The following is a 9,845-nucleotide window of genomic DNA, read 5'->3' on the forward strand; positions in this document are numbered from 1 at the left end:
AGAATTAAATTACACACCACCCCTGCAATGCAACCTTAACTCTGCCCTTACTGACCTATTCCCAGTGAGATTTGCAAGCTCCAGGGTTAGGGGGTAAGGGTGGTGCGAAGGTTAACAAACTACCCAAGGTAGGGGCGAATTTTACATCTCTTGAAGTCTTCAAGTCAGGACAGGATGCCTTTCTGGAAGATGTTTTCATCAAACTCAAGGCATTCAGCACACTACAAAGGTAACTGGACGAAACTCCATGGCCCATATTACACAGGAGGTCAGACTAGATGACCTAATAGTCTCCCCCAGCCTTAAAATGTATTGATCGACAGAAGGAAGGACTAAGCACATTCCATTGTGTGTTTTATGTTCCTCAGATTTGAATACCAGCATTTATCCGCAGGCACTCCAGCAGTGTGCACTGGGCCAGATGTAGCTTTAAATGAACCGTGGAGGGACTAGTTGGAGCAGCCTGGCAGAGCTGTGACACGAAGAGAGGTGCACGTGAAACTCGAAGGAACAGGTATTCCCCATTTCAGTGCTGAGTGGTGTAGGCAGCGTCAATAAAGGCGCACAAGGGTGTGTTCTTGCCACAAGGATTGTCAGCAGGCTGGTGCCATACGTGCTTGGGGCCTCCGGGGCTCAGTGAGGGGTAAGTGAAGGCAACGACTAAGACGGAATCCTCATTGGAAGGGTAAAGGGGTGGTGACATTATGAAAGTCTGAGATGGATTGTGAGCAGTAGACTCAGTGTCTGAGCGCAGGCCAGGGGTAGGTAGCTTCTGTTCCCTACAATGGACCTAACCCCAAGTTTTGCCTTAGCAAAGAGGAGGTGTTAGTATTTGCGCTATCCAGTGCCTGTGCTCTGTTCCCAAAGTGTTCTGTAGCAGGGAGCGTAGAGTGCTAGTCTATGTGTCATTGGCTTGTCGGGGTGTCGCTGAAACAGGGCAAAGTTGAGAGTGCACTGTGGGGTGTTGTGAACCTTAACTCTTCATTTCCCCTTCTAAGAACCGAGGGGATGGGAATCCTTACCCAGTGAGGTCACGTTCTCATAGTTCTCCTGCATGACGTCTCCGTAGAGGGCTCTCTGAGCGGGGTCCAGCAGAGCCCACTCTTCCTCAGTGAAAAACACAGCCACCTCCTCAAAAGTCACCAGCCCCTGAAAGAGCAAGAGCCCTCCACTCTGCACCTGCTGCCCAGTGACAACCCCACCATTCACAGGGGAGGAGGGCCAATCACATGGAAGCTCTGGGAGGCAGGCAGGATCCCTCCCGCTCCCCATCAGAGCAGCCAGGAGGCATCAGGGTGAGAGGAGAAAGAGAGAGAGCCCCTCACCCCTTCTAGCAGACAGAGATGGCAGGGGTCTTCACATTCAACACTCACCTACCAGCCAGAAGCTGATACAGGAGATGGAGCCCCCAGCAGGGTCCAGGAACAGCCCCCTGGTAGGAATCCCAACACCCTCCCCAGTGCCAGCAGTTGGATGTGAAGGGATGGGGTGTCTTCCCCGGGCCTCACTGGGGGTTGCCCTCTGGCTAGTAGGTTCAGACTCCAGTATTGGAGGCTGGTACGTTTCTCCAGCCCAGTCCAGGGGGTTGTTTCCTGCTCGACAAATTAGGGAATTTCCACCCACAAATCCCATGGGTCTGTTAAAATCTAGGCCCCACCGTAAACAAATCCCAGCAGGTTTGTCACACCCTGTCCCTCTCCCTTTCTCCACCCTGTGTATTTCCTGCCCCCTCCCACCTCCTGACCACCCCCAGAAGCACCCACCTCCTATGTCTTTACTGCCCTTCTCCCGCCAACAGGAGCCCACCAGCAACTCCCCTATAATCCCTACCGGAACTGGCTCCACGGCAGCCATTTCCCTTCCCTGGTCCCTGGAAGGATGGTATGTAACACTGCAGCCTGTCAGGGCAAGAAGGGGACATGTCAAAACAGGACAGTAACGTCACATCACAATTCCCCCCGGCTCTTTCCTCGCAGACGGATGTTCTCGACTCTGTCATGCAAATAACAGAAACATTCAAAACACAATTAGTAATGGGGGGGACGGGAGGGGGGACATGGGACTTTGAATTTCTTTTCTAACAGGTGTCTCGGTAGTTAAACAAACACAAAGTGTTCAATAAGTTCTTGGCATGTGTTGGGGACACCTGTTTGCTTCAGAAGATGGAAGTAGTAACCAGGGAGACAGGCATTTAAGGGTTGATGCTGACTAACTGGCGGGAGTTAGTTAGGAAATGGAAGGTGGAAAGCAATATGGGCGAAAGTGTTCATGAAATGATGATTTCGTGATTCTAAGAGAAGGAAGGCGTTAGAGCAGGAAAATAAGGACAATGGACTTCAAAAAGGCAGACTTCAACAAACTCTGAAAACTGGTATGTGAGTGTGACATTTCACTCCATATTCTTTATGAAAATCTGCTTATGACATGAATATGAGATAACTGAGAAGTACTTTGTGCAAGATGGGTCTTGTAAGATGTCACTGGAAAAAGGTTATAGATTCATAGATTCTAGGACTGGAAGGGAACTAGAGAGGTCATCAAGTCCAGTCCCCTGCCCTCATGGCAGGACCAAATACTGTCTAGACCATTGGGCCCCAACCTTTTTTGTCTGGCGGGCACCAAAAAAAAAAAAAAAAAAAAGCCGAGTGCTGCCCGGCAGAGCAAAAAAAACAGGCACCATGTTGGGGACCCCTGGTCTAGACCCTCCCAGATAGACATTTATCTAACCTACTCTTAAATATCTCCAGAGATGGAGATTCCACAACCTCCCTAGGCAATTTATTCCAGTGTTTAACCACCCTGACAGTTAGGAACTTTTTCCTAATGTCCAACCTAAACCTCCCTTGCTGCAGTTTAAGCCCATTGCTTCTTGTTTTATCCTTAGAGGCTAAGATAAACAAGTTTTCTCCCTCCTCCTTATGACACCCTTTTAGATACTTGAAAACTGCTATCATGTCCCCTCTCAGTCTTCTCTTTTCCAAACTAAACAAACCCAATTCTTTCAGCCTTCCTTCACAGGTCATGTTCTCTAGACCTTTAATCATTCTTGTTGCTCTTCTCTGGACCCTCTCCAATTTCTCCACATCTTTCTTGAAATGCGGTGCCCAGAACTGGACACAATACTCCAGCTGAGGCCTAATCAGCAGAGTAGAGCGGAATAATTACTTCTCATGTCTTGTTTACAACACTCATGCTAATACATCCCAGAATCATGTTTGCTTTTTTTTCAACAGCATCACACTGCTGACTCTCATTTAGCTTGTGATCCACTATGACCCCCAAATCCCTTTCCACAGTACTCCTCCCTAGACAGTCATTTCCCATTTTGTATGTGTGCAACTGAATGTTCCTTCCTAAGTGGAGTACTTTACATTTGTCTTTAATAAATTTCATCCGATTTACTTCAGACCATTTTGTCCAGATCATTTTGAATTTTAATCCTATCTTCCAAAGCATTTGCAACCCCTCCCTGCTTGGTATCATCCACAAACTTTATAAGTGTACTCTCTATGCCATTATCTAAATCATTGATGAAGATATTGAACAGAACCGGACCCAGAACTGATCCCGGTGGGACCTCACTCGATATGCCCTTCCAGCTTGACTGTGAACCTCAGAACTACTCTCTGGGGACAGTTTTCCAACCAGCTATGCACCCACTTAATGGTAGTTCCATCTTGGTTGTCTTTCTTTAGTTTGTTTATGAGAAGGTCATGCAAGACAGTATCAAAAGCCTTACTAAAGTCAAGATCTACCACGTCTACCGCTTCCCCTCTATCCACAAGCTTGTTACCCTGTCCAAAAAAAAAAAAAAAAAGCTATTAGGGTGGTTTGACACAATTTGTTCCTGAGAAATCCATGCTGACTGTTACTTATCACCTTATTATCTTCTAGGAGTTTGCTAACTGATTGCTTAATTATTTGTTCCATTATCTTTCTGGGCAATTAAAATAAGCTGATTGGTCTGTAATTCCCCGGATTGTCCTTACTCCCCTTTTTATGGAAGGGCACTATATTTGCCCTTTTCCAGTCCTCTGGAATCTTTCCCATCTTCCATGACTTTTTGAAGATAATCGCTAATAGCTCAGATATCTAGGGTGCATTTCATCAGGCCCTGGAGACTTGAAGACATCTAACCTAAGTAATTTTTAACTTGTTCTTTCCTTATTTTAGCCTCTGACCCTACCTCATTTTCATTGGCATTCATTAAGTTAGATATCCAATTGCTACTAAACTTTTTGGTGAAAACTGAAACAAAAGACATTTAGCATCTGCCATTTCCACATTATCTGTTATTGTTCCCCCCCTCCGCCGCCATTGAGTACCATGAGCAGGTGGGGACAAAATCAGAAAGATTAACTCACAAAATAAGTTACACCTAGCAAGGGACATAGGAGGCAATAAGTAGGGTACTACTTAAATCACGGGGGGGAAGGGAATCATACGATTTTCAAGGGTTGGTCATGGCATAAATAGTGAACTTTGCAGATGTGTTATACACCTGTAAAATTTGCTATTTATGTGGTGAGTATCCCACAAAAAAGTGTGATTTCTCCACAGAGTTTCTCACATCAGCGGCCCAGACCCAAAAGGTGGTTGCAAGCCCACTAGTGGGTCGCAGTATTGCCACCCTTACTCCTGAGTTGATGCTGGCAGCGGCACTGCCTAGAGCTGGGTGGCGAGAGAGTGGTGGATGCTGGCCAGTGCCCGGCTCTGAAGGCAGAGAAGTAGGGGTGACTTAGAATTGCCACCCTTATTTCTATTCTGTGGCGGCGCTGCCTTTAGAGCGAGGCACCCAGCCGACAGCTGCCACTCTCCACTCTGCCTTCAGAGCCGGGCAGCCGGAGACCAGATTTCATGGTCTGTGACGCAAATTTCCGCCCTAATTTTTCTGCCCCAATTTTCTACTCCTCAGCCCCGCTTTGTGCCCTTGGTGGCTGCCCTACTCACCCCACCCGTGTTATGGCCCTGTAGCTGCACCAAATTGTCTGGTTACCAACAAAATTCACAGGCGTAATGTAATAGTTGAGTGTTTATATTATGCCAGCAGATTTTTCTTAAACAAATAGGTCTGCTGTGGCTTTTCCAAATTACGGCAATTAATAAAGGTCCATTATTATTTTTCTGCAATTTTCCAAGTCTTCTTTGCATCTCAGCTGCAATTATTTGAAGATCATCCCGCGGTTCAGGTAGGGTCTTAATTATTATTATTAACCAAGAGGAGGAAGAAACAGAAACCACAATAGGGAAAGAACAGGTTAAACATATGTAGATACATTATATATATTAATGTCAGCCACGAAATTAATTTTAGGGTGCTCAAGGAATTAGCTGAGGCAATCTTGGAACCATTAGCAATTATCTTTGAGAACGCCTGGAGAACAGTGAAGACTGGAGAAGAGCAAACATAGTACCCATCTTTTAAAAGGGGAACAAAGAGGACTGGGAAATAAAATCAAGCCTACCTTAGATACCTGGAATGAACAAATTATTATACAATCAATTTGTAAGCACCTAGAGGATAGTAAGGTGATAAGTTATAGCCAGCATGGATTTGCAAAAACAAATAATGCCAAGTCATAGTGAACTAGGGAAATGTGGTGTACATGAAAGTGGTATAAAATGGGTGAAAATGTTGTTGGAAGGCGGTACTCAGACAGTAATCATTAGTGGTTCACTGTCCAACTGGGAGGATGTATACAATGGGGTGGCCAGGGGCCAGTCCTGGATCTGATATAGTCAATATTTTCACTAATTACTTGGATAATGGACTGGAGAGCATGCTGTCTAAATATGCAGATAACAGCAGCTGTGAGGGGCTGCAAGCACGTTGGAGGACAGGATTAGCATTCAAGGTAACATTTACAAATTGGAGAAGTGGGCTGAATGAACATGATGAAATTCAATAAAGAGAAGTGCACACTACTAGGTTTAGGGAAGGAAAACCAAATGCACAACTACGAAGTGGGGAATAGCTGGTTAGGGGTAATACTACTGAAAATGATCGGGGGCTATAGTGGATCACAAATTGAATCTGAGTCAATTGTGAAAAAACCTAATTAAGCACTGGAATAGATTAGCAAGAGAGGTGGTGGAATCCACATCATTGGAGGTTTTTAAGAACAGGTTGGACAAACATTTCAGTGCTGGGGGCTGGACTAGATGTCCTCTCAGAGTTCATTCCAGCCCTACAGTTCTATGATTCTATGCTGGGGAAATGTTTGGCCACTTTATTACAGCACTGACCGGCCCCTCCCACTAGCACTAAACCACCAAGACATTTTGAAACCCTCCCAATAACTAAGTCTGGGAACCGAATGGGAGAGAAGCGCAGAACAAAAGGAGTGACCCTGCGGGATTCCCCCTGACACTGTCCCCAGGGCAGCACACTCCTACAGCAGAGGGGACAGGGAGAGTCAGGAACTGGCTTTTCCTCTTCCTGCACCTCACCTTGCTCACAGGAAAGTGAATCTGCCCAGGGATGCTGCAATAAGTGTGTGGGGGCCGGTCAGAGATCTGGGAATCTCTCTCCCCAGTTATTTCTCCCACTGCTCTTTTCAGTCTCTCTCTCTCTCTCATTTTTCTCCTTGTGTCTCCCTTCCCCCGTCTCTCCCACTCTGGCTGACAGACAATCCTGGGGGTTCGCTCTCCTATAGCTGGATCGGCTCCTGCAATTGCTAAGGGGAGGAGAGACTTGGGGTGAGGAGGGGCTGTTTGTGCAGAGTCACTTTCATGCCCATCCCCAGTTCCCTGAGGTCTCTATCAACCACCTGGAGTCTCTGGCTCAGATGTTGGGGTGGGCAGAGCATTGGGTTGACCTATGGGGCTAATTACAGCTGGAGAAAATCCTCACCTTGGCTGAACGCAGAGGAAGCTTTACTCATGGTCACTCCCCAGCCCCGATCCCGCTGGGGGAGCAGCAGCTACTCAGCCTGGGCTCTCAGATCACAATGGGGGCAGCAGCGTCTGAACCAGGAAGCTCCACCTCAATATCCTGAGGCAGAGAAAGCGAGAAACTGAGTCACTTTCCCCCCTTTAGCAACAACTGAAACCCCCTCCCAACAGGGACACACCCTGATCTTAACTGCCCCCCATGTTAATTTTGGAGTCACTCCCTGTTCTGCCTTGCAGTGACTCTGGATTAACATGCGTCTCAGCATGTAGCCCTAAGGATTAATCTGCTTGCTTGCATAGATATATCTTTTCTTATAAGTTTAAGTATTTGATGTATTGTAATAGGTTTATAGATTTATATTAAAAATAAGTTTGGCTGTAATGCAAGAGACCTACAGGCCAAACAAAAACCTGTATGTTAAAGCTAAGGCAAAGTTAGCATATCTATATTGGGACCTTATACCCAGAAAAGTAAGGTTGACCTTCATCTTGTTACCCAAATAGATAAAGCACCCCGGCCTATGTCTAAGACCTTTACCTAGACCAATAGACAACGAAGAATGGCATGGGGGGGGGTTTTCAAAGTTGTACCCACAGACTTAATAAGTACACCACAAGTGCACACATACCTGTCATCGATACGCACGTACATATTAGCCTATGCGGTAAGTGTAGCCTAACGTTTCTGTGGGGGAGGAATGAAATTTGGGCTAAAGAGGAAGGATTTCCGGCACTTAGGTCATATAAAAGAGCTTCAATCATCATCTATTCTAGATCTCTTCATCTTCAACTAGCCAGGAGACTCGAGGAGTGTGTGACAGGAATTTTCAGGAATTCCAGGCATCCTTAGACCCCTAGAAATCTCACCCGAGGCATAAGTAAATGGTTAAAATTACAGAGACTTACAAATAGTGTGTCTCACCCACTCTTTCTTAAGAAAACAGAAACCTAATTTCCTGTGACTGCAGCTTGGCAGCAGTCCCAGTATTTCCGGTTTTGTATTGTGGTTTTGACTTAGAAGTTTAATTTTAAGGTTTTTGAATATAATACTGCAAGATTAAATAATATTACTTTATAATATTACTTTTTAAGTAATAGTGTTATTGTTAAAGTGATATGCGCATCTAAGGGGTTTTGTAAAGGTTGAAGTTATAACGAATGGTACCGATAAGATATTAGCAGTAGCACTGGATCTGATGACCCACACTAGTGGTGGCGGGGGAGTTGACAAATCTAGGTATTAATTACTGCCAAAAGGCCGCAATAGTTCAGAACTTGAACAGTTCAAGATACCTTATCTCAATCCCCTTAACTCTCCCAGGCTGCACCTCTGATCCGTCTGCCTCAGTATTTCCCAGTATTTGGCAGGTCCCGACAGAGGGAAAAGACCTCTCGAGTAGCTACGAGCCATCGAGGGAAGAGAGGGAACATACCCCCATCCCTCTATTATTTACTTGGGACTTATTGAACGAAGTGTAGAAACCGGTTAGGGGTGTATTTCCTGTTGTTTCTGTGAAGGGGCGCCTTCAGTTTCAGAGTAAAACAACAGAGTATTCATTCTAGTTGATTGAAGAAGCTAGTGAAGTTGTAGAATTGAAATGAGTTCTATATTTCATGTTAGGAGTGGAGTAAAGGCAAGAATAGAGTCTGTTGGAGTTGCCCGCAGTCTGGCTTTAGAAAACTTTGCCAGAAAATATATTCAGGAACATAGAGGAGGTTTAGAACAGCTGAGAAATAGTGAGATGATTTCTGAGCATGGTAACCCACGGGGTTTTGTAAGTGAGGTATTTGATGTAGAAACAGAGCCGAAAAAGAATAAAAAAGTAGGGTTAGTCAGGGAAGCCCCGCAAACTTTGGATGCCAGCTTAAAACCGCTGGAGGGCTATAGATCAGATCGTGGTCAGCTGTTGGACAGAATTAGAGAAATAGAAAAGAGAGAAGATGTGTCAGAGGAGGATAAAGAATTGATTCCCATCCCTATTGGCACGGTGGAACCGACGGAGGTAGAAAACCCTGCAGGACCAACTACTAGAAGTAGGGCAAGAGAATTAGCTCAGGCTGATACAGTACCTTTAGGAGCGGAGTTGGAGATTGAGTCTGAAGAGCCACGGGGAGAGTCAGAAGAGGAAGTTAGCAGTGCAGGAGATACCGGCAGTTTGCAGATAGGAAAAGGAAGTCCCAGGGTGGCACCACAGGAGGTGGAGCTGAGTGCCCTAGAAAAGGCAGCTAGTGATGTAAAGGAGGAGCTGAGCAAAGCAAAATGGGAGGAAATATCTTCTCCTCTGTTAGTGTCCGCCCCTGATAGTCAAGAGGCAGTGGCTTTAGAGACTGTCATTGTTCAGGGACTAGAAGATGCAGTGTCACAAGTGACACGAGTAGCTAGTGCATGTGATGTAGTAATCTGTAAGGGTATGTCTACACTACAGGATTAATCCGAATTTAGATAATTCGAATTTGGGAAACAGGTTGTATAAATTCGATTGTGCGCGGCCACACTAAGCACCTTAATTCGGTTTTAAACCACATTAATTCGGTGGTGTGCGGCCACACTACCCCATTAACTTAAACACAGTAATTCGGTGGTGTGCGTCCACACTAACCCTAATTCGAATTAACAAAATCGATTTAGGCTCTACTCCGTTCGTCGAGGTGGAGTACAGAAATCGATTTAAAGGGCCCTTTAATTCGAATTAACTGGCTCTGTAGTGTGGACGGGTGAAGGGTTAATTCGGATTAAGGCAGCTAAATCCGAATTAAAGTCCTAGTGTAGACCAGGCCTTAGTTACAACAACCAAGGAATAGAATTCCTGCTCCTCCACCCAATATTACATTAGCACCATATAGAGTACAAGATCCAGCCCCTTTGGGTGGATATTTATTGGCATTTGGGCAATCAACATTGCCTAGAGCCCGTGGATTCTCTACACCTTGGTATATGCTGGTATCACCTA

The 9,845-nt window shown here is 45.5% G+C and overlaps 1 long non-coding RNA gene across 2 annotated transcripts; it reads right to left on the reverse strand.

The window, feature by feature from the left end:
- Window positions 1-1,108: 1,108 nt before the first annotated feature.
- LOC113408028 lies at window positions 1,109-9,104 on the reverse strand. Of its 2 annotated transcripts, XR_003899925.1 has the most exons (4): window positions 8,965-9,104; window positions 6,854-6,994; window positions 1,831-1,898; window positions 1,109-1,149 (listed from the first exon to the last, which is right to left on the reverse strand). It is a non-coding gene; the product is annotated as an uncharacterized LOC113408028 (long non-coding RNA). The 2 variants fall into 2 exon arrangements; XR_003370188.1 differs by lacking the exon at window positions 1,109-1,149 and having other exon boundaries at window positions 1,769-1,898.
- Window positions 9,105-9,845: the final 741 nt, after the last annotated feature.

Source organism: Terrapene carolina, unplaced genomic scaffold, assembly GCF_002925995.2.
Source record: "Terrapene carolina triunguis isolate 2854851 unplaced genomic scaffold, T_m_triunguis-2.0 Scaffold661, whole genome shotgun sequence".
NCBI classification, from domain to species: domain Eukaryota; kingdom Metazoa; phylum Chordata; order Testudines; family Emydidae; genus Terrapene; species Terrapene triunguis.